The sequence below is a fragment of the Corvus hawaiiensis genome, chromosome 2 (genome assembly GCF_020740725.1).
Source record: "Corvus hawaiiensis isolate bCorHaw1 chromosome 2, bCorHaw1.pri.cur, whole genome shotgun sequence".
Classification (NCBI taxonomy): domain Eukaryota; kingdom Metazoa; phylum Chordata; class Aves; order Passeriformes; family Corvidae; genus Corvus; species Corvus hawaiiensis.
This window is the reverse complement of record NC_063214.1, coordinates 35747374-35773558: the sequence shown is the minus strand read 5'-3', so window position 1 is coordinate 35773558 and position 26185 is coordinate 35747374. Positions and strand designations below refer to the sequence as shown.

Below are 26185 nucleotides of genomic sequence, written 5' to 3'. Positions count from 1 at the left end.
TTACTTATAGCTAGGCATTTAAAAAAAAAAAAATTTCAAATGAGCTTAATTCAGATTTTCTCATTTTCCCCAGGAGTGCACTCCACTCCTGATCTACAAGCAGGTTGCTCAAGTCCACTGTTGCACCCATAAAAGGGTTATATTTGTGTAAGCAGATGAATGAGAGGCTCCTCTTTAAATCTGAAACCATACACAAAACTGTGTGTTTTGGGGGCACAGAACTATCACCAGTGACATCTAGTTTAGATATGTGACCAGTACTGTTTTCAGCTGGGTTAGAGTTAATTTTCTTCTTAGTAGCTGGTACAGTGCTGTGTCCCCCAAAACACGTATTGTTCCTATTTCATAAATATATCTCTCAGAATCTGTAGTCAAACCATACACTATGCTGGAAAAGCCTGCATGAAAAGAGATTATAGGAAAGTGTAAGCAACAGTCATTTGTGTTTTACGAAATGACTGGTGGAAATCTGCCCCTGAAGACCTGATTCTTAAGACCTATTCTTATTCCTAAACCTATTAGTTCTTCTATAAGAAAATAGAACTCCTTTCTGCCAGCCTTGGCTCACCTACTTTAGCACCTGGGAGGATTTACAGTGCCAAGTACATGGAGTATACATGATCTGGAGAACAGCTCTTTTCATCATCCACAGCTGAACTGCCAAAATCCCTAATCTGTTCTGAAAATCTGTAATACTGTCTGACCTAAAAAGTTCAGTAGCTCATTAATAACCTTCAGAGCTACCCAATCTCCTCTGCAATGTGTGAGTTAATGATGGATGAAGCACCCAAAGAAGCAGCTACAGCAGCAGAGAAGGAAATAAACAGGCTGGCATTGCCCTTACAGCATTTGATTGATTTAGAGCATGTGCAGGGGCTGAGTAAAGGGTCTGCAGAGGTTTGACTAGAGTTGCCAAGGCAGTTGGTACTGTGAGAAAAGGTCAGAGGAGTTAGACATAGTTGGATTGTTCACAGATGTCTGATGCTGTCAGTTTTATTTGAAATAAATAAATACTTGAGTTTCAAGGGATGAATCAGTCAGATTCCACCACCTAGATGACAGATCGCTAGGATTTTATTTTACTAATGTTTGTGGTTCTCTTGGAAGCCCTCTACATGGACATTCATTGTACCAGGAGCAGCGACTAAACCTGCATTTTTTCATAATCTGATTAAGAATAGAATTGCAGGACTTGAAAAGACAACAGCCATGACATTGTATCTCTTCTTTTTGTCATGTCTTCATTTAAAGTTCTGGCAGAGAGCCTGATCTCTGTTCTTGTGCTTTTTGTGACTTATATTTGGTAAGAATGGAGTCATCCGTAGGTTACTATGTCATTATTTCTTCAAAATCTGTGTAAGTTTAGCATTCAAACACAAATGAACTTTGTCATAATTTCTCCATTTATACTTGTCATTGCTTACCATAAACATCACAAACAGCTGCACTAAAAAAAAAAGAATCACCTGGTCAAATATTTTCCTGCTGTTTTAAAGGAAAAGCAAACTTCCATTTTCCTGGAGTTTTTATAGTGCCAACCACTGTGAGGAAGCAAATGTTCAAACCTGTAATATTTTCATTGGGAGCAAAGTATTTATGTTTAAAACAATTGCTCGGCTTCCTCGTGAAAGTAAAGCTTTGCTACCAGAAATCCTTAGTCTTTCTTTAAGCTAGTGTAAAATAAATGTGAAAATGTGAAAAACTTTGTCGCTTGGAGAGAGAGGATTTCAAGCAAAGGCTGCAAGGAAAATAAGTGTTGACATCTGACATCTTGGAATCAGACACATATTTTTCAGAGAATCATGTCTTATGTTCTCTCAGAAAGAACACCCCAGGAATCAGAAGCCTGCTTCACAGCATAAGTTCTTCTCTGTGTTTCAAGGATTTTCCAGAGTTAAGGATTTCTTTTTCTCTGGTGAAACCAACACTGGCTTTACTAGGCAAGCAGGTGATTTTCTGAGTTGACAGAAGTCTTCTAGTTCCTGTCATATAGTTGGCAATGAGGTCATGACCAGCTTTATGGATGTAATCCTTACATTTGGCTGTGGTTTATTATATTCATCAACTAGTGGGTTTCTTGAGAACAATTCTCTTTGTGAAAGGTGCTCACAGAAAATAGCAAATTAGTGCACTACCACAGAAGTCCTTACAAATTAATTGAGAAGCAAAGTGTTTCAGTGAAGAGACAAGTATTGGTGTTCCCCAAAAAAACGCAAACATCAGCAATGAACCTCAGAAGTCCTTATTTACCTGAAAAATTACTAGACTTTCTTATTTCATGTTTGGAATAAATTTTCTCTGGACAAAAGTGCTTTTAAGATATGGATACTGATAACACTTTGACATCCTCTCTTGTCTCACATTTAGCTGTGTTCAGGGTCAGTCAAAGTATTCCAGATACTTTTGCAAATAGTTATCAAGCTATGAAATTGTAGGACTATGGAGCAAGTTGTTCTAGACTACTGTTCTTCACCTTCATATGTCTTATCATCTTGAAGAAGGACTCAGATGTAGAGGAAGTTCTGAACATTAGGAATTTATGTATCCATCTTCTGAAAAGAGGTAAAGAATGGACAGACTAAAATAAGATGGCATTTAATTTGCCAGAAACTTTAGAATTGCCTAGCAGCCAAGAACATGCTTAACTAATGGCCTGCGATAATACTCATCTTTTCTATTTTTTTTTCCGACTTAGCAATACCAGTGTCAGCCTCAAAGTATTGGTCGTAGTGCGGGAACTTCTAGAAGACTTTCACAGTGATAATGAATGGGCTCCAGTCATAGGGCACTTGGATCAAAAATTTTCATGTGGACTATGTTGCTTGCATTTGTTAAAGTAACTGGGATTAGATGTGGTACTGTGAGTTGGCACAGGTTTCCATTTTCAAAAGTGTGAGATAGCCCCAAGAGTTCCCTCCTTTCTTTACAGGTGTCATTCAAGGCTGATGTTTCAATAGTAAGAACATCTATTTGGACGTCCCTTATCTGTGTCTATTCAGTATCCCAAAGGTCTGTAATGATCCTTATGCAAACAATTTTTACCTGCAGAGCAGAACTGAGCAGACTGAGGTAGTTCAGCTGTAATATTGTTTAATAACTCATTTCAGGACTGATAAACAAAACTTGCCCCAGGAAAATTATTATCAGAAGCTTGCTCTCATAGGTGAGTTTGGAGCCCTGAGACATGCATGCCTGAATGGTGACAATCCCGGTGATATCTGTCCCATATGTAGTTACAGTGTACAGGCATGTAGTTATCTTATCGATGTTCAAGATACTTAGCAGAAAGAAATCTTCTTGGAAACACAAAGCAAAACAGATAAATGGCAAAACAAAAGGAAGACACTTAAATTACATACTAAAAATGGCATCAGAAAGCACTTGGTTAGAATATTCATCTACAGTAATGCTGAAATTTGCTTGTGATTTGCAAGATCATTCTCCCACTTCCTAAAGGACATCCCAACAGACCTTTTCTGAAAATTGATATGTGCCTTAAAAAAAAATTGCAGAAACAACATCCTGCTTTCTACAAATCAATCTGTTCCATTGAAACACATAGTTTCAGTAAAAAACAGTTTATCTGCTTTCAGTGCCCAAATTTTCTTCTGTTTGTAAGCTTCAGTGCTGTTTTCAGTCTCATTCATAGAGATGCATCTGGTTTCTTTTCTCTTTCACGTTTGATATGTCCTGTGCTCTAAGTGCTTGAAGATGTGAGTATTTCACATTTGGTTTTTTGATAGTCTTCAGTATTTCAACCTTATGGTTGCTGTCATCTTTAAGGCTGTGCAAGCATCAGTCCACACGAGTTAAAAAGCATTTCAGTACAATGAAAGATAAATTCAGTAAATAGGTAACAAGAACTTTACAGTATATGTTTTGAATTCACAAGTAAAGTTCAATAAAAAGCATTAATCTATATTACTCTAAAGCTCAATGATTTTCAAGGATGTCCACACTGGAAAAAAATATTTATGGTAGTGCAGCTATAAAAGCATTATTGAATAAGGGGATGTCTGTTCAAGAAAAGGCTTCAGGGAAGCAAGGTGCTTTTTTTTAATGAAACAAATCCTTAAACTCATCATTAAAGCCTCCAGGTAGGAAAAAGTCCGTTATTCAACAGAAGACATTACACAGTTATATGAAATTTAAAATCTCTTTTTAATAGAAGTCAAAGATAAGTGATTTAGAAGAAAATCCCCTTGTTCTCCTCTCTTCTATCCTTCCTTTTTTTTTTTTTCTTTAGAGAAATGCTTTTTGCAAAGGATCTTATTCAAAAATATGAAAGGTAATGTATTGAAACACTGTAAATTTAAAACATTTCAGAGGAGGTTGTAATCAGAACTATAAAGGACACATATTTCAATATGGAATCTCCATGCATATAAATTTCTACATACTGCTCCGTAGCAGAAAGAAAAATGCTGTTATTTCACCTCTGTGTTGCAATTCCCTCTATTCTCTGTTATAGGGATTTTGAGTCTTAGCAGCTCTTTATGGAATCTGCTTTTTTCATCTCAAGCTGCAAATAGATCCTCTTATGTGTCAAGATCCTCTGGAATATCCCCCATCTGGTGTGCAGTGGTGAGTAATCTGAAAATCACCACAGAAATATTTCTTACAACCTAATCAACAAAGGAAGGAATCCAAAAAATTCATATTACGTTTTCCTATGCAAAAAGAGAGAACATACTTCTCACACATGGTTTATTGATTATTAAAAAAAAAGCTCAGGAAGTGATCCGTGGAAGTGTTCAAGGCCAGGTTGAGCCCTGAGCAACCTGTCCTAGTGGAAGGGGCATTGGAATGAGATGATCTTTAAGGTCCCTTCCAACCCAGACCATTCTATGATGCCCTAGGCTAAAGCTTCTAAGGGAGCAGTTTGCACACAACATGGTGTTCAGAACTCCTTTGCGTGCACGTGCTACTGGCACTTCAGGTTGTCTCCAGTCATGACTGCACCCATTTTCCTGTGGAATATTTTGGATCTAAACCATAATCTCCCAGATTTCCTTTGTTCCCTAACGTATTTCTTTACACAAACCTTTATCATCCTGTTTCCTTGAACTGTGACCGTGAAGCTTGGCAGTTCAGGTTGACTGAACATCAACTAAGTGTCTTTCTTGTTTTACATACCACTGCTTTTTTTTTTTTTGTACTATCCATCACTTAATCAGAAATACCTTTATATTGTCATCTAAATCAAGAGTAGGAATATTAAATAGCAGTGGAACAAGAGTGCTATTATTGGGTGACCTTGTGTAATGAGTTCTTCTTGCACAAAATTAACAATTGCATTTTGCAATCTGTTAGTGAAGCAGATTTAATCCTTCTATCATAGGATTTAAGCCATCCATCTTGCATAAAATTTAATTTTTAATTACAGTGTCATGTGATACTATGTTAATTTTTCGTATAAATTCTGCTATACTGTACCTACCAGCATTGTAATTTTTATTTTATTTTAAGGTTTTATAAAGTCTGTCTTCCAGAATCTTGGTGCTTCAGATTTGCAGCTATTTTTGACTATTGGTATCATAAATGGAACTGCTGGATGCAAATGAGCCATGCCATATAATTTAGAAAATGTTTTCATAGTTGCTGTTTCAGGTGATCTAATCCAACCCTAAATTGTTTCACTAATTTACTGTGAATGAAGGCCTTTAGATAATATGCCATTTGTAGACCTTAATCTTATATAAATCTCTGGTTTAGGTTTCTCTAAAAAAAAAGAAATTAAATATAATGCCCTTTAAAAGTGTAAATAGCAAACAAGCATATTCTGTTTCCTTCCCTCCGAGGTTTCTTTTGCAGTTTCAGATAAATCCCTCTTTTTGTGAGCAGCATGGTAATTGGAATAAGTATTCAGTACTTTCTCCAAATTTATTTTACTCCTCTCTCTTTTCTGTCTCTCTACTCTCTTTTCCTTTGCAGGTTTTATTAGTAATATCAACATCTTATCTATCTTTGTATCCTATCAGTGGGGACCTGCTGTTGCTCCACTCACACATTCTCAATGATTCAATATGATTTTTTCTCATTCTCCTGATGATTTAACATATCAGCCAATACTGAAATCCTATTTTCCAGTGTTAAACCATTGTCCTTACACAGATGCCTCCAAAATTGCCTGCTAGTTATTTCTTCTCATTTGAGTATTGTAGAATTCACAGTAGGTCAGAGGAAAAACACATTTTCTTTTAATACTGGAAGAAGAACCAGTTCTGTTATTTCCATGTTGAGTTTGCAAAGACTGAAATTCAGAAATGTTCATATATTAATATAGAATCACAGAATCACAGAGTGGTTTGGATTGGAAGGGATATTAAAGGTCGTCTCATTCCAAACCTCTGTCATGGGCAGGGACACCTTCCACTAGACCAGGTTGCTCAGGGTCCCATCCAGCCTGGCCGTGAGCACTTCCAAGGATGGGGCCTCCACACCTTCTCTGGGTGACTTGTTCCGGTGCCTCACCACCTTCACAGTCAAGAATTTATTCCTAATATGTAACCTAAATCTACTCTCTTTCAGTTTGAAGCCATTTCCACTTATCTTGTCACTTGGCACCCTTGATCAAAGTCCCTCTCCAGCATTCTTGGATCTCCTTTAGGTACTAGAATGGCCCCTGTAGCCTTGTCTTCTCCAGGCTGAACATCCCCAACTCTCTCAGCCTGTCTCCATGGCAGAGGTGCTCCAGCTCTCTGAGCATCCTCTCATGGCCTCCTCTAGACTCACTCCAACAGATCCATATAAGTGGACTTTAAGTTCTCAAAATATAAAGTCTTTTACATGTACAGAAATTCTTCCTAGATATAAGAAAACTATTTGTATAAAAAGTTGCAGATGTCACAGAGTGATGCAACTCAATTCTGAGGAACCCAGGGACCATATAGAGACTTGTGTAGGTCTGCCTAGAAATACAAGTTCAGAGCTGGTAAAGGTCACAGAGTCACTATAATTTTCAGGGCTGGAAAGATTGTGCCATTTCACCCACTTTTGTACCTCTGCAAGGGCCACACCTTGTCCTCAGAAGAGTCCACGTGTCCTTGTAGTCACAGATATTTCTTATTATATAAAATAGATGAATCAGCAGGACCCTCCAGTCTGAATCCTGAATGAATCCAGTAAGAGAATTTGTAGAAAAGTTGACATCAGATTTATTTCAGAGGGGCAGTCTAGGAACAGATTTCTGACATGGAGTCAAGGTAAATCCACTTCACAACATTATCGGATTAGCCTTTCTTGAAGTTTAATTAAATTGGTTTTCCCTCTATTAACTGTTATAACTAGGAAATGGCAGACGAGAATGAAACTTCATCTCATTACAGTTTAAAAAGTTAAATCCCTTCTTGTGTCTCTAATGCTAAGAAATATGCATTATTTTATATTAATCAAGCAATTGGATTTTAAGTTAGCAACTTCAGAATTTGTCCTTTTGTCCCTGTCTCATCCACAGAGGTTACCCACTTTTCAAGTGTTCAAACCATTGCTGGCTTGGGTGATCAAATAGAAAGGGAAGAAGCCTGTTCTGTAAAGCAGGCAATCCCAAAGTGAGCATGCCATACTAAGCTGAGTGAGAAAACAAAGAAAAAAAACCACCAAAAACACAATAAGTGTAACAAACTTTGTCACCTTCTTCACTATCAAGTATTTTGAGCTATATTTAGATATGGGCTACAAGGCTTCTCCTCTTTATCCCTTTTCAGAAAAAATACTTTTAAAGTTTCTTCAGTTTGAGAGCATGAGGAGGTCTAGTGAGTGTGACAGGACAATTCACAAGGAAATGGATCATAAGGTTGCAGAAATATTTATGTATTACTACACTAGTGCACTGCCAGTGCAGAAATGCCATTGAAAATTACACTTCTAGGTTGGAATATGAGCTTGATCAGAGGAACAGGGAGAAGGTAAAACAGCAAAGGTGGATCTTAAAAATGGAACATATCAGATGAGTATCCTTCTAATTGTAAACTCCAGAGACCTGAACACAGCACCCCAGAGGATGCCTGTGGATGCCTGGCTCTCTGAGGCACTCTTAGGCCTCTGCAAAACATGACTTTGGTAGAGCTCATGCAGCCTTGTTCCTGCTGTGCCCATGTGAAGGGGAAAGGACATGGTAACAATAAGAATTTTCTACTTCATGGACAAACTGAGAATTTTGGTATCAATTTGACAGTGAATCACTTAGAGCAATACAAAGATTGATACTTTATTGTCCCAGATTTCAACTGCAAAAAGTGAGAATGTTCTCTTGGCTGTGTGTAGCTAACTGAGGGCTAGAGACTTCAATGAGACATTTTTGGCCCATCTCTCTCTGAAGGTCTTGCAACGGGAACAGAGGCTGAACTGTGCATAGCTCCTCTGTGTTGTGAAAGTTGGGTTAATGATCTGTGAAAGGTGTCTGAATTAGACTGGGAATTGCCTCTGGTTCATACTACCTCCTGATACATGCTTCAGGTTCATTTTGAAGAATGCTGCCTGGACCTGTCCAAAAACATGCTTAAAACCATTCTGACAATTTCACAGCATAAGCAATTGAAATCCAGTGCCTCAGAATACTTCTTGGTGCTTTTTAATTTATTGGTATAGATTTAGCTTCTGTCTCTCATATTATGAGCTCTCTGGGAAAAAATAACGTCCTTGTCTTGCTACTTCTCTATACTGAAAATAATAGAGCTTGATGTGTTGATCAGAAGGGTACTTCCCATAATGATAATAATTATTATAATGGATTAAGAGATAAAACAACTTTTCTTCTCTGAAAAATAACTAGTGGATATGTTCAACTATTTTTTTTTTAAATCTTTTGTGTTTAAGAACTTTACTGGTAATATTGGCACTCACATTGTAGAGGTATCTTTTGTTATTCTCTTTTTTTTTTTTCAACAGAGTGATTCTTGTTTCTATGGTGGACTAAAAGAGGTACTGCCATACAGCTCTTCATATGAGTTATTTTGGGTCTGGCCAAAAGTAATATCAGAAATTCAGAATAATGATGATTACCACAATGCTTGTAAAAGTGTTTTGCAAAGCAGAAGACTGTGATAGGAGGCTTCAATGTCATTGGTTTATATATGACTGAGAAATATTTAATTTGTTGATTAACAATCACCAGAAAGATACTTTATATTTTCAAAATTATGAAAAGGACTAGCTTTCAATGTACTGCTCATCTAACCATTTAGTAATAATGCTATGTGGGAAAGATAATCACATAATTTACTAAGTAGGTTGTCCTTGCCCTTGAATTTTGTTTGGTGCCAGTAACATCATGCTTTGACACCAGTAAGGTCATGCCAATTCATACAAGCTCATTTGGCTCCTAATGCATTCAGTTATAACAAAGACTTCTGATGCTGAGTAAGGAACACAAGACAGATATTGAAGCTATCATAGTTTATCACAGTTGTATAGTTCTTTGTTTATCTTTGTGTGTATGAGATGTAGCCTTGATGACAAAGCTCAAGGATACTTTTCTTATTAAATTGTATGTATTATTCTTAAGTATTTTTATTTAAAGACTACATATTTTTCTTGTTTCATTTTCTCTCTGATATCCATAATTTTTTTTTTTAATTTCTTTACTTAATTTAAGGTGTCTGCTACCATGTCAGAGAACAAAAGCTTCCCCTCAAATTAAAAATTGCCTCATTGGTAAATGATGTGTTATGTTAGACAAATAGCCCCAGTTCCTTTCTTTTCCATTCTGTAAAAGGCAGAAGAGAATTTTATTTTATTCTACAGAGGTTTAAGGAAGACTGATTCTATGGATTGGTCTGGAGATACTATCTGAAGGTTTACAGAGAAACCTGTGAGAAGTACTTGGTGTTCACACTTTCTGTAAGATGAGTTGTCACTATTTTTGAAAACTTACAGAAGTTAGAAAACAGTTTGGAAATTTAAAAATAAAGGAGCTTTCAGCACACCATGTATATTCAGCATTTCATTACTATTTACTAACTTTTTTTTTCATGTGGCTTTCCAAATCACACTTTACCTAAAATTGTACAAAACATTTCTGAAATATCTGACAGAATTTTCTAATTATTTTAGTACACTTCATACTGCCTGTAGTGAAAGAGCAGGGTCACCAGGCTTTGCAAAAAGTAAATATTTTTTATTGAATTCTCTTCACTGCACTTTGAAATTATTGAAAGGAGGAGAACAAATAAGTGAAAGAGAAGTCCACAAGCTGGATATCAGCAAGCTGAGGTTGTATATCAGTGTTACTGATTTACCAAAATATGAATATTGATCTAATATTGATATCCAACTGAGATGGACAAAAAACCCTCTAACAGTTTAGAGTTAGAAAGTGCATGTTTTATTTGGCACCAGGCTCTGCATGGGATAGCTCCCTAAGACGCAGGCCCCGATACAAGCAAACATGATACCTTTTATTTCCAAATATTATGAATATCCAAAATACAAAATGCATATTCATAACATTAACACCTCCTATTCTCAGCTTCGTATGGAAATGAGCTTAAATGTCATTAAGCATGCGTAGTGTGTGCTCTGAATTGAGTCAGTGGTCTTGAATTGGGTCAGTGGTCCCAAGGAAGATGAAGTAACTCATCTTCCTCATTTTGACCTTTTTGCCTTTCTGAACTTTAACAATCCTAATTACTTTAATGACCTCTAAGTTTCTTCTTGCATGACTTTTGAATAGGTTCTCACAGAGGGAGGAAATCGGTAATTGTCCTTGTTCCCTAGACCAGCTTACCAATGTTTCTGTTCCTTGTTCTAAGCACAGCTAAACAAGCATACAAATGACAGATATCAGTTATTTGGTAATCAGTTACTAACATCTTAAAACCCATTTCAGGTCCAGCTCTCTTAACTATTTTAATTAACTCTAGCTGGGCCCGAATTCCTTCCTCTAACAAATTTCAACACAGCTAGCCTATAACTAAAATCTTTATGTTTCTTCTAAATCTATGTTTCATTATCACTATTCTGACTCAACTACATCTCTATTTGCAGATGTAGTTTGGTGATAGCCACTGGACAGTCCCCACTGCAGGACCACTTGCTCCATTAGAAAAATGAACCTCACAGCTCATTCCTGTGCTCTATTGTATTGTGTGTCCCTGCAGTGGGAATTTCTAATGGGCTCAGCTCTGCAGCTGACAAACCTGGCACATGCTGAGAGTCATGGCTCTTCAAGCCAACAAACCAAAGACTTAAACACACCAGCTGTGCTTTGCAAGCCAGCGTAGAACATCAATTGCCTAAGGATATTTCTTCTTTCTCTGTGGATATTGCCACTGAATTTTACCCACTTCCCACGTCTCTGGATTAAGCTAATGCTGCTTGTCACAGGACATTAAAAAAAAAAAACAAAACCAAAAAAAACCACCAAAAAAACCCAACCTCAAACTCTTTCACATTTTCATATCAGCTTGGTCACACAGTCACAAATATATTGAGACTCCTACACATCTGTTAGTTTTCTTTGATTACCGTAGCCTCCAAAATTTCAACCCCTAGCACTACAATCACACCAGTGTGACAGTGTTCTACAAATGCTTCATCCTACAGCTTGAAACAATCACATCCATGTCACAGACCCTGCTAAAAAAAGTTAAAATTAGTAATTCTGGAGGAGACAATAGTTAGCAGGGAGGGACACAGAAAAGTTGCAATATGTGATACATATCTACAAATATAATTATTCAGTTCACTATATTTACTATCAAAGTTATGATTATTTGGTCTCAATCTTCTCTTTTCAAATTATTTTTCATTCTCCTTTGAGGATTAGGACTAAGAGATCAGAAACCAATTTTGTAGAAAATTATCTCTCACTGGCCACTGGCTGCTGCAATCATTGTAGAATGACTGTGGCATTCTTTTGTCTACTTTATTGTGTGGTTTTGTGCATATAATTTCCTGACAGAATGAAGTCAACCACTTAGAATTTTCTCATCGATTTTGTTGTCTTTTTTGTTTATGGAAAACATGACTAATCTACTAAAATTTTGTCTTTTTATCTTCTTTGGATGAGATGTTGACTGTGAAATCGTTTACAGTTCAGAATCACGTATTTGGTAAAGGCCAGGGAAGAGGTAATAACAAAACACCTGCCAATAATATGCACAGACAATGATCATCTACTTGCACTTGGGGGACACAGCTCTTTGTCCAAGCACAGCTTGGCTGGGACTTCTCTGTGTCCTGGTGCATCTTAAGAACCAGTTCTCGAGACATGAGTTCATCCACTCTACCTGTCTCAGTCCAAATATAGATAAAATGTACATATTTGGATTTCTGTTGATTGGCAGTGTTGTTTTATGGTAATTAAATATAAAATAGAATACTTGCGTGGGACTATGTACTAATTTTATTACAATTTTCCTAGAGTCACATTAGTTTAGGCTTTATAAAAACTCTAAAATTCTGCTTTAAATGAAACTCAAAACCAATTTTTTTCTTTTCTATTATTTTTTCCTTTTCTTCTTTTTCTTTTAAGCAAGGAATTGAAAACATATCTGACACCACCAGCATAGGAGTTCACACCACTGAAATCAAAATTATTTCTGTATGTCTGCTGCCAGCTCTGAATGGTTTGGGTTTTACTCCAAGCCCAGAATAACTGGCTACATGGATCATCGTTTGAAACTATTTCCCACTCAATTCTGCTTACAGATTCACAGAAGCATTTTTCTTCCTTATTAAAAAAGCTAAAAGTAAATGTTCTGCTTAATACTTTGTTAACAATTAATCATTTTGCTAAATTAGGATCTCTGTAGAAAAAAAAGATTTGAAACACAAATGAAGAAATTCCAAGTACACCAGGAAAGAAAAATATTTGTAAGTTTAAAATGACAGAAGTAGCTAAAAGTACTTTCACCAGTTTATCAACCAGCTGAGATACACAGAACAATATTGACTGTAGAGCCCATAATTGCACTTTCAAGCTGCTGTTACACTTTTGAAGTTCAGTTTATTTGTTTTTAAATTACCTTCTTTCAGCTATCTCCTATTTTTGAAGTGTGATAATGATATTGGCTGACATCACAACTTGTTCAAGATAAGAATTATCTGCTGTTGCAGAAAGTGAGTTTATCTGCAGCAGAATAATTCCTCAGCCAAAGATTATGACCCATTTCAAAGTTCAGTTGAATGCAAAGTGTTTAATACTACTGTTGATTCTTGGTTTGTGTTTGAACATTTCTGTCCTGACAAGATGTGCATGAAAGACAACCTCTGCCCTGAAGAAGGAGAGATTTTTTTCTTCAAATCAATGAAAGAAATAAAAAAATTAGAAGAAAAACAGTGGTACAGAGAAAGTCCTTTGACCAGAGTGCCACACCAGATTAATTAAAATTAATGCATGGTGACACAAACTTTCCTGAGGTTTAACAAAATGGTCATCAGACTCTGCTGAGCCTTAGAATCATAGAATCATTAATGCGTTGTGTGCAAAGCCTACAAGCCCACATAGGAATGGCAGCATGAAGTGTTTTCGGAAGTGGTCAGAGATTATTTAGTCTCTCTACGCTAACATTCCAATTATTGCATTATTATTAAGTGAAAATAGTGTCCTAATGCACAATTTCAGTTTTATTGAAGCTAGAGTTCATCGTTTGGGCTGTACCAGAAGGGAATTCATACATGTTTTAGAAACACATAATTTTCTAGAGGATTTATTTTTGTCTCAAACTAAGAGATGATTGTAGAAAAAAGCCAGTTTAGTTTTAAATATAGGAACATTTACACATTAAACATTTTTAGAGCATGTTTTTCTTAAAGATTTCTTCGGTTCTGCTTTATAAATCTTCAGAATAAATCTTCAGGACTATGTTTTGTTTTACAGACTTTTATTTTAAAGATCACATTTAGTTTAAACAATTTCTAAAATGCTTGACTCATTCCAAAGAGGATTTAAAAATCCACAGCCTCATCTGCCATTTCTTTGCCTTCTCAAGCAAGGTAGACAAATTCAATGAGAGATCTCCAAATCAAGTTAAAAATCCTAAATAGAAAGATTTCCACTACCCCATCTTATTTAGCTCTTGATATATATCTGGTTTAGGCAATGGAGGTGCCCTTAAATCCTATCATGATAATCATGTTTAAAAATCCTCCTGTCATATTTAAATCTGTTATGATTTATAAGTCCTTTTCAAGTTTTATGTTTCTGGTTTTCACCCAAAGGGAAGATCTATTAAAGAGTTCTGAGTTCATTCTGAGTTCAACCAGATGGCACATTTCACGTGACAACATCAGCTGTGGTAAATTCTCACAGTGAACTTCAAGACAGCCCAAGTATCATTAAGTGCCTCACCACATGGCTCAAAATTGAATGTCCATGCTTCAATGTTCCGGTTAGGAGCAGTATAGAAAGAGCAAAATGCATTATTTCTCAATAGATTCAAAGCAGTAAACATATTTCTGTTGCTCTTGAACTTCATTCCGTGAACCTGCAAGATGGATAAGGAGTTAAAGTAAAGGTTTTCATCTAAGACTTAGTGGAAAAGTTGGTCATAAAATCAAAATAAATTGACTTCCATTTTTCCTTATTTAAATAAGAATCATCACGGGGACATGATCTGCGTTTCAAGCTAAGGTTTCTCTGTATTATAACCAATATAAACTTTTAAGACAGTATAAAGAAAAGGAGTAAGCTATTTGCAGAGCAGAGCAGATCAGAAGGTCTTGTTGGTCTTAGAAAACTTAGGAACTATGTGATGCATTTTGCAGTCCTGTTTAATTTGCTTGCACAGTCTTTATGTCTGTGTATATTTTTGTGTATTTTTATACATTATTACCTATATTTATGTATCTGCCAGTTTCTGAAAGTTCTGTTTTGTATTGCAACAGATTTCCCTGGGTGCTTGTGCCTTACTGAAGTAATTTGTGCAACAGATATTGCAGACGCTTCATGTCTTTTTGTAAATTTAGATAAATTAAAGGGGAGTGAATCAATCCCAAGTACTGAATAGCTTCCAGTTGCAAGCAGTGAACAGTCAGAAGGGACTAAACTGGCCACAGTTCTCCAGACTGGATGGGTCCATAGAGTATATGCATGATAAGGTATCATGAAATTATAATGAATAGAGAAATGTGGGTGTAAAATAACTAAACGAGGTGATTTTACTCGGTAGACAACTTAAACAGATATGCTATTACAATATATATAGTATAGCTGTGGGACTCAGTACAGTAGAAACCTATGTCAGTACTTAATGTTGAGATAAAGTTGAAAAAGCAACTAAATTCATAAGAAAAGGAATCTCTCCAGATCTAACAAACAAAAGATAACTTCAGCTCAAAAACTCTGCAAGCTATAGGTTAGCTCAAATCACTAGGGAAATATACTGTGAAAACATCATATATGTGTCTTATTCTTAGACACTTTTTCAGTGACTTACCATTCAATACAGTAAAACAGAACTCACAAATATGCAAACTTCTGCTCTTGTTTTGAAAGGACATTCCTCACTTCCCCTACACCATTTTCCTAGTGTCTTGGAGCTCTGCAGGATTGTATAGTATGAGATAAACAATTTTAAACAAATTAGTAGTTCTATTTATTTTTATATATTCAATATCCTAGGGACTTCCCTAGGGGGAGCGTTCATTGTTCAGTATTCAGAGCTTAACAAAAAGTGAACAAGCCTGTTTATGGTAGCAATAAGTATTTCACAGGATACCTTAAGCATTTCAGAAGTTTTGAGGATTTTGAAATTTCATTCCCTCTTCTCTTATGTCAAAGAGATGAGTACTCACATTAAATGGGCAGTACTATCACAGCACTCTTCTGAGCTATTGGAAAAGAGTAGATCCAGTTATCCTTGTCAAGAATCATCAGGGCTGGAAGTTTGCAATCAGAAATTCTAGTCTTTCATGTTCGAGAACTATAGAAGCATTTAGTTGATTATCTCATTTGAAGGCTTTGTGAGGTTCACAACTGAACCTAGAATAGTATTGTCAAATCCAAATTTGCTTATTTTTCTCACAGAACAAGGAACATGCATTGCCCCAGAACCAATTTTTGCCCATTTTTTTGTGTTCCTGCTATTTTAAATTCAATGGGGTGCAATATAACACAAGTATTGTGTCATTTTCCAGTCCATTGCTTTTCCATACCTTTTTTCAATTCTGCATGCAATAAAGATGATTCTTGCATCAAAAGAGGACAGCAAAGATAATTGTAACAGTTTAACATGGCTTAAACAGCCTTGTTCCCTGACCTGCTCAAACTGACAATTCTGCAGCCTCTGGTGCTATCAGTAGACAGCTCTACATCACTCTATCTGGCAGTTTTCATTTTACAGCATAGGTGTTAAGTAGTTAAAACCTAAAAGAACCCCACCATTGCTAGTAGAATGGGAAAAAAATCTACTAGAATAAGGAAATATTTCTACAGAAGTGTATACCAGAGAAAACAAGATTTCTCCTTGCCCAAAGCCACTGAACAGCTTCAAGCTAAACCAGAATCCAGAGGTACTTTAAATTACTTGCTCTGTCTACAGCAAACAGGATTGCAACATCTGTAACTGTTTATTTGTCTGTGACTGCAATTTTCAGCTCAGGGAAACTTATTTTCTAATAAGAAAGCTTTTAAAATATGTTTTCTTTAATTTTCTAGCCTAACTAGTGCATTTCCACACTAGGAAATTTTCTCAGGACAACCCTAATGAGGCTGCTGCTGAAGCACAGACATTCTCTTCTTTAGGAGATATTTATGTTAAAAGAATCCTCTGCTCTGTTGAGTGTCTGATTACACCCAGATTAGATAAAGCCAATTAAGCACTTACTACATAGCAAAATGAATATCTAACCAGTTATGTACGTGGGAGTTATTAGAGGAAGTCAAAGGGTGACTTCAGTAAGCAATCTATGAGTACTTTAGTATCAAATCAAAATAGATGTATCCAATAAAGATATAAAATAGGGAAAAATAGGAAAAAATCACCATAACTCTGTTAACTCCATTCCTATTTACAGTCTGATTTATTAAATATAGCCTTGAAGGAAACTTCAAAGAGTCTTACTTATTTATTTCCATCTGTTGTCTTTAGATATTCCTTCCTTTTCAAAATTTTGTAACTAAACGTGGCTAATACCTAAGAGAATAGAATTTTAATTTTTTTCAAGTTATTCCTGTTTATTGAATTTATATCAATTGCAATTATTGCATTACTCTTGGTATATTAGCATGACAATCCCTTATATTACTAATAAGAACAAGAAATCGAAATTTTCTTACTTGTCTACAGCATTACGGTTTTGCCCCTCTATTGACCGAATCAAAAACATTAAGGTAGTCCTTGCAGATAATATAATATGTATACATGTATACATTCACAGTTTTTTCATTAATGCAAAGTAGATTTTGTAGACCCAGCTTTTCATAAGCTAAGTAAAAGCTCTCTTTGTGCAGAAGATAGGGGACTGTGGGAGCTATAATTTTGTATCATCATAAAAATAACCATCAGAAAAATATTATTAGAAATCAAATAATTTGTTCTCCTCCTATAATTTTTTTGGAACACAATGTTTTCATGAGACTTCGTCCAAACTTATTAGCAATAATCATGTTTTCTTGCTAGCTGTGTGACTCCCTTCCTTCTTGAACTTACGAGGTCTAAATATAAAAGAAGATTTCAATGCTTTCTGAGGTGCCTACAAAGTTTGTACAGAAATCCTGTAGCTCTTATTTTCTGTTTTTCTTCCTTTGTGCATGTATTATGTCTGTTTTCAGACAAAGATTTCCAAAACTCATCAGCCAGTAGTAAAGGCTGTAATGATTTTACATCTTACCTTCACACAGTCATTGAACCCTCATTTCACTTGTTTTCTAGAGAAACAAAGGTCTAGAGCCCTCTGCTGCACTGGGAACTTCCAAGGATACTTGTGCAAATCATTTCAAAGTCATTTCAGTCTCCAAGGGTAAGGGAGATGTTGTGAGGCTGCACAAACAAACCAAAGGGAAAAGAAAGGAAAAAATAAAGGTAGTTATTAAGTAGTTTTTAAGATTTGTCACTGAAATTATATGATTAGGTATCACCTGGAAGAAACAGAAATCTCAGATAGCTTGAAGACATAAATAAGATGAAGTCTATTTTTTACCGTATTCCTCACAACCTTACAGTATCGTAAATCCCAGAATCATTACAACTGTTTAGGTTGGAAAAGCAATCTAAGATCATCATGTCCAGCTGTTTACCCCAGCACTGCCAAGTCCACCACTTAACCATGCCCCTAAGTGTCACATCTTCATGTTTTTAAATACCTCCAGGGATGGTGACTCCACCATTTCCTTGGGCAGCCTGCTCCAGTGCTTGACAACCCTTTCAGTGAAGAGATTTTCCCTAAAATCCAAACTAAATTTCCCCTGGTGCAACTTGAGGCCATTTGCTCTTGTCCTATTGTCTGTTGCCTGGGAGAAGAGACAAACCCCCACCTAGGTAGATGAGCTCATTTCAGACAGTTGTAGAGAGTGATAAGGGCCCCCTGAACCTCCTTTTCTTCAGGCACAGCCCCAGCTCCCTCAGCTGCTCCTCATCAGACCTGTGCTCCAGACCCTTCAGCTCTGTTGCCCTTCTCTGGACATGCTCCAGCACCTCAATGTCTTTTTTGCAGTGAGCGTCCCAAAACTGGACACAAAACTTGAGGTATAACCTCACCAGTGCCCAGTACAGGGCTATGGTCACTGCCCTGTCCTGCTGGACACATTATTTCTGACACAGGCCGTGATGCCATTGACCTCCTTGACCACCTGGGCACATGCTGGCCAATATTCAGCTGTCTGTCAACCAACATCCCCAATGGGTATGTTTTTTCTTCTTGGTTAAAACAGTAATTTTCTTTTCTTGGTTGTCCATGGTAATTTCTGTACATAAAAGATAATAGAAGATTTGAAAAGAAACCTCGAAACATGAAGAGTAAGGGTATATTTTGACAAGTTTTCCAGCAAAAGGCTCAATATATCATGTGTTCTGTAAAGTGCACTGAAATCATAATGGATAACCCTACTCAATAATTTCCTTCTGAGCTGGCTGTAGATTTTGTTATCAGATAGGAGTACTTTTGAAACCAGCTGAAGTACTTACACATCCTGTACCAGCTTGCTCTGTAGCTGTGCTCTTACCAGTCATCTTGTGTCACATGCCCCAGTATGAATTTTGCTCTTCCCTAAAGTCAAAAATGGTAGGGCACCTTTGCAATTCTCTGAATATGCTTCCAAGTGAGCTTGGAATTAGGTTCATCACCTGGAAAAGCAGAAATTCCCAAGTTCAGGAAGGAATAAAAAAAATGAAGTGATATTCCAGGTCCTGTCAATGAATGAACAAGAGAATAAAGGCTCTGGTCTGTGTAAACAGACGTCTGGGCTCAGGAATTTATTTTGTCCACAGTTTTTAGCCTGGATTGCTGAATCTAACCTGTCCCAGAGCCCATCAATGTCTACAGTCATTAAGAAAGCATTATAAGGTATGTGTAATATTGTAAAAATATTTACTGAGGAATCCACCAGGGCTTTGTTTCAATCAGTTCTTTTGGAATTTAAGTAATCTTTTCTATTAAACCGTCTGACTGCATATGGCAGAGCTTGACTTATGCTTAAATGATATTCCAATGAGAAATAAAAAATGAGCTGTGATTCAATTTATAAAAGAATGCATTAAAAAGCATACTTTGAAGAAATGAATCAAAGGAGTATGAAGAAAAAACCCTAACAGGTTGCTAGTGAAATACACTTTTTGTATTTGGAAACCAAATTAAAATTCAGCTATTTAATTAAGAACACTCAAACACAGTGCAGTTACCCTGCATTTAAATCTGTGCAGCTAAGACCAAGTTCTGATCTTCTGTATCTTGACTGCTCTTCAAATAAGTATAATCAAAAATGTTCAGAGAAAAAGGGCTGTGGCTAATGCCATCAATATTGACAATAATTTTTTACTTACTACAGCACTCAACCTTTCTTGTTATACATTTCCACACTTTTTCATAATACAACACATTTTCAAAATAAGATATATTCTTTGCACTATAATTATGAACATTTTCAAGTAGAATGCATGTGAAAATAAAAGACATAGAGTAAAGATAACAGAAGGGAACAGAGTTACAGGGTTATTCAATCTGGTTGCCTTGCCATGCTAAAAAGCAAAGTGAAGAAAGAAATAGAGGGATAGGAGTGACAGATTTTTGTTAATGTATTCATCCTGCTGTATACATTAGTGCACATTCATAATGGTAGATTTACAGAGATATTTATCTTACAGAATTTTTTGCTCCTAAAAAGCACATATTAAGAAGTCTGTCAGCTCATTGAAGTGATATATTTACCCTCAAACCAGTATGAATTGTGATCAGAGCAGCATATGCATTGATAAAGAATCATGAGTCTTGCTTCTTAAACCCAGCTAATAGATCTTGAATATTTATGATTCATGCAATCCAGATAACATACAAAATGTTTTTCTGAGCACTTATATAACCTACAACACCAAAATACTCGAATCTTCTTAAATAGTTGTCTTGACAAGACCACAGTTACTTGGCAAAAAGTTGGGAGAAGTGGTTGATAAACCAGATGGTTGTGCTCTCAGAAGGACCTGGCAGTTAGAGAAACAGCCTGACACAAAGCTCAAGTTCACTGAAGGGAAAGTGTTAAATCCTGGCCACAAGGATGATGAGCCTCCTAAACCAGCACAAGCTGAGAACCAACCAGCTCCAAAGCAGCTTGACAGAGATGGACCTGCGTGTCCCGGTGGACAAGAACTTGAACATGCGCCGTCAGTGACTGTTTGTGGCATGACATCGACTTCCTGCAATGTATTAGGCAGAAAAGTCACAACAGGTTGAGTGAGGTGTTTCTTCCCGTCTGCTAGAGGTCCTGATAAGACACGCTTGGAGTTCTGTGTTCCTTTCTGAGCTCCCCTGTACAAGACAAACGTGGATATATATGGGATGAAGTACAGCAGAGAGAAACAAAGATTACTTAGACGCTGAAGCATTTTTCATATGTGGAGAGACTGAGAGAACTAGGGTTGTTGAATCAGGGGAAGAAAAGGCTCAGAAGGAATGTAAACCTGTGAAAAGATACTGATGGGAATCAATAAAGAAGGTACAGCCACAACCTTGTCAGTAATGCAATGATAGTGGACAAGAGAGAAGGGGTACAATTTGTAATACCAAAACATCCAATTAAATGTGGTTAAAAGTCTTTTTTTTTTTTTTTTTTTACCTTGGTGAAGATGTTCAGCACTGGTACAGGTTGCCCAGAGAGATGTGGAGACTCTATCATTGGAATTGCCCTGAGCAACCTAGCTGACCTTGCAACGTTTCCTGCGATAGCTTTCTCTCCCATTCATTCTGTTATTCTATGGACAGCTTAACACCAAACTGCTGAAAAAAAAAAAAAAAAAGGACAGCAGGTCCTTTAGTGTCTACACAGAGGAAAAAAATCCCAAAACAAATAAAAATCCTCAGTCTGACTGCAGTGGACACTACTGTAAGGCCTGCTTAGTACAAGCAGATAAGCAGTGGAATTAGGAAAATAATATTACTCTGTTCCTCCTCGTTGCCCCTCTGGGAACCATACAGTATATGAGCTGGATCTTATGTTTCTTCTTTATTTTTACTAAATTACAAAGCTCAGTTCAAGACATTCTAGAAATGTGATGATTTGTCATTATGGTTACCTTCAGCTGTAATTATGCAAAGTCCAACCATTAGAAAGCAAAACAGACAGTAAGCCAAGTAAGATTAGTCAGGAGTATTAGATAGACTGGATGAGTCACTGAAGCAGCCATATTAACATCTATTGCCTCATCCAAAGACCACTTAAATCTTATTAGAGGCTTCAGTGGATTTTGGATCGGCTCTCAAAAGTACAAGTAGCTTCATTTTCCTGAATAATTTTAAAACACAATAAAACTCTTTAATCAAGGGTTTGCTGATAAGAGCAGGATACATGAGGGAGACAGAGACATGTTTCTATTTCTAATCTAGTTTCTTAGAAAATTATCCAATGCTCCAGTTTCAAGAGACCTTAAAGTAGCTCCTGACTAGGCAGGCAAGCATCATCTACCAAACCAATTCCCATATATATTTATGTATTGTATTTTTCTAATTAGACTTGTAACATAACAACAGTGGGTATGTCCAAATCATCTATCTGCCTTTTATCATCAGGTGAATACCATCATTACATCAAGGTGTAATGTGTAGGTTTTTTTCTTACAGCTATATTTTCTTTGTGTATAGGATCCATAATTATATTTAGGCGGTTTTGTTTGGGTTGTTTTGGTTTTTTTTTTTTACTTTTAGATAAAATAAACATTTACATCAGGAACCTTTATTTCAGTCAGACATTTTAACAAATAATTTTCCATTTATATTAACAAAATGCTTCAGCTTACGTTTACTGCAGTAAATTCTCTACTGCTATTTTGGCTGCCCGCAAATATTCACAGTTTTACAGAGAGGTGAAGACTTTTTTTTTTAGGAGCTCTGGCAGCTTCTTAAATGACTACAGGGGAAAAAAAACAAGATGTTTATTTAAATCTGCATTCAAAATAAAATGTACTTCAGGCAACATGCCATGGGGAAACAATCTTTCAATGGTATTTAAAACTTAGACTTGTACACATCTTAAACCAGAAGATAATTACGCAAAAAACTGTGTTTTCCGCTATGTATTCATGCGTCTTGAAAATATATGTTTTAAATGAGAAGACAATCCTATCTTTTGGCAACACAAAACAAGGTATGCTGTAAGATGTGTAATGCAAAAATCACATTAGTCCCTTTGGAGCCTTCTGTTTCAAAAAATGTTGTATGTTCTGGAAACAGGAATTGTTAGAAGAAGTTTGTTTTCACATAATTATAGATGCCTTAGAGACAATCATGAAATACAGTGTAAAGAATAGTAAGCTTTGTAATATGAACTCATTTGCAATGCTAATAAACAAAGATGAAAACGTGAGGTAGTTAACTAGCTAAAAAACACTCTGAATGCTAAAAAGCTAAAAGTAGTGAGGCCCAGGGAAGCAGCTCTGAGATGTTAAACCTTTCAGCATGAGTTAAAATCTGCTCCAGATTTTCAGTCACCTCAGGAATATATAATACAAAGGCCTATATTATAATTTGACCTAAAAAAAGAAAATTAAAGCCTGTCTGTCCAGCCTCCCACTCCCCCTTATCACAGATCCAGTGAGTTTACCTTTAAGACCATGAACATTACCATTGTTAATTTTGTCAGGGACTTGATGCCTTCAAATGCTTCTTTTGCAAACATACAATTCACAAGTTACAAACAAGCCATTTTTTTCCATGAGTGGTTCACTTGTAATTCTTGTTGTGTTAACAGGTTTTTTTGTTGGGTTTCTTTTCATCTCTCTTCTGACACACATTTCAGGAAAGTCAGACTATTTACCTGACAGAAAACAAATAAACTTTAATCCAACACACATGGTGAGGACAGCTTTACTTGAAACGAAAGAGATGAAAATTGCAGGAGTCACCTACAAATTTTGTTAGTACTCCTTAAAGTAACTGTGAAACAGAGCTAGCACAGTTTGACTCCAAATCCAGGACTGGGGATCATGAAAAAAGATCTCCACAAATCTTATCTCCACACTCAAACCATTATAGTGAACACACAGGACAAAGTGAAAGTATGTCAATTTGGCAAGTAATATTAATTCAGTTGGGTTTATAATAAGTAAGGGTTTACAATACAGTAGTATGGTTTACTTGTATCTCTGACAGAATAATAGAATAAATTATACAGTTTCATCTTAAGATTTCCTTGAAAATAGTTAAGCCTGGGAAGCTTCTGCTGTTATTTGTATAATTCCTTGTAATTTCTACAACTGCAGACAAAATACATGATGTAGAAGAATATTTCTGATTCAGTGAAGATATTGAAGCCTATTTGCCATATGTTATTCAGGTGATGGGACCTGCAGAGAATGTCAGCAGTCAGCTATACAGAAAAGACTACTGGGTGGCATCCCTGCACACAGTATGGGAGTTGGAACTAGATGACCTTTGAGGTCCCTTCCAACCCAAGCCATTCTATAATGATTCTATGACTTGTGGTGTCCTTACAGAGACCTTAACTTTTGAGGTAAATATTTGTTTTATATGGGTCATATACCCAACCAGGCTTTCCCATGTGACTAGATGAGGTGAAAGCCTCCAACACAGGCTACAGGAGAGAAAAGGTACAGAAAAGATCAAGAGACAGTGAGAAGATGAATTACATTTCTTGCTAGTTATAGGACTGGTAGACATTTTGCAGGCAATGAGCCTACAAGACTGATGGCGTGAATGGTGATTTCCTTGATATACAGTAGAGACGATCAAAACCATTTCAGGTCTTGAAAAATCAACATTTTTAAACTGTTAGCCTTTTGGAGTGATTTTTTGTTTTCTTTTTCTAAAGAAAGACTGATAATTTTTTTAAAAAATAAAAGAGCAAACAAAGAGTTTCTGTTTAGCGCTCAATTCTGTTGAATATGGTTTGAATCAAAAAGCATTTCAGCTAGCTCTAGTTTATGTGTTCAAAATCTTTGTTTGCAAAGTACAAAAATAATTAAGATACCAACAACAAACTATTGCTAGAATCTTTTATTCTTTGCATAATAGCAATTTCCATTGAGTATGTATCAATTTTTAAACTCTTGGCAGACACGAAATTCTTGCAGAGTAGAATTTCTAAGAAATTGTTTTCCCTTTCAAAATCCATGCTTCCTCTATTCAATATGTAGCTATAACCTGTCAGATTGCTGAGAGACACTTTGATAAATTTAGAGTGAAAATTTAGAGTGCTAATTTAAGGGAAATGGGAATGTAAAGAAGGAAAAGGTCACGAGGTTGCAAATCGTTATTTAGAAAATATCTGTTCAGCTACCTGGTAAATATGCCACAGTAGGAACCTGTATTAGATTAAGGTTTCTAATCTCTTGTCAACCAGCAATTTACAACCTCCTTGTAAATTTTACTGTGAGGATGGTGCTATGCTGGCACAGGTTGCCCAGAGAAGTTTTGGATGACCCATCTCTGGCAGTGATCAAGGCCAGGCTGGATGTGGCTCTGAGCAGCCTGGTCTAGTGGAAGGTGTCCCTGCCCTTGGCAGGGGGTTGGAACAAGATGGTCTTTGAAAGTCCCTCCTTACCTAAATCATTCTATGATTCAACTACTTTTTCCAGAGACCTACCCTTGCCTTTTTTTTCTCATGTTGAGTATTTTCAACTTCATTAAATCTAAAAAATATTGCTAATTTTTACTTCCTGGTCACAGATATTTTGATAGCATCTCGAAGATCCAGTCAAGATGGAGAACAGTTTGTATTAGGTTCAACACCATCCCTGAGACCGAGTTACAGTCTCAAAAACTCCAAACAAACAAAGCAGTTGCATTAATTTAAAGATAACATTGCTCTTTAAACTTGTAATAAATTGGAATTATTATTATTAATAATAATGCACTTGTATATTTTAATAAGAATCAGGGCTCTCTTGAGCTAGGCAATATACTGTAAAGAAAACATGCTTTTTGTTTGATAATTTATATTTTTGGTGTCTAAGAAGAGCTGGCAAATGAAAGAGGTAGGATGATGTTGCATTTAAAAGTAAAGGAGAATTTAATTTATCTTTCTAAGAATCTGTATTATGGTTTTCTGGTTGTTTATCTTTTCATTTTGTGTCGCTGACAACAGTGCAAACATTCAGGCACAGAAATGCATCACACAGCCCAAAAAACTACCCTTTATTCTGAATGAAGTACACATTCTCTCCACCTAACCTTAACCCTTTAATGACATTATTCATTCCAGATCTTATTTCAAGATGTTTTGATGAACATGGAATACACACAGTTCCTTTACAGACCAGTTCCAACCTGGATTTACTTCTTTGGTTATGGATATTTCTCTGGCTGTGTCCCTTCAGACTGCCACAGGGACTGAGTCAAGGGATTACCTTGTAATGACTACGAATTCAGCTTTTGGAGACCTCGATTTCAATCATGCTTTCAGTTTTTGTAGAATTTTTAATTTGATTTTTATCATACATTCTAACCTGTTTATGTTTTGAGACAGAAGTAATCTTAGTAACTTTGTGTTTTCTGCCTACCCTTATGAACAGGGGGAACAGCAGGGAACACACACATCTGGACTGCCAAAGCCCAGGATATTTTGATTTCTGGTAAACTG

The 26185-nt window shown here is 36.3% G+C and overlaps 1 protein-coding gene and 1 long non-coding RNA gene across 2 annotated transcripts in view; one reads left to right on the top strand and one right to left on the bottom strand.

Annotated features, from left to right (window-relative positions):
• Positions 1 to 26185, top strand: part of TENM4 (teneurin transmembrane protein 4) — a 1366951-nt gene that overhangs the window by 241119 nt on the left and 1099647 nt on the right. The window lies entirely within an intron of this gene.
• On the bottom strand, positions 13880 to 18267 carry LOC125321484. The gene is made up of 3 exons (XR_007201555.1): positions 17776 to 18267; positions 15381 to 15485; positions 13880 to 14429 (listed from the first exon to the last, which is right to left on the bottom strand). It is a non-coding gene; the product is annotated as an uncharacterized LOC125321484 (long non-coding RNA).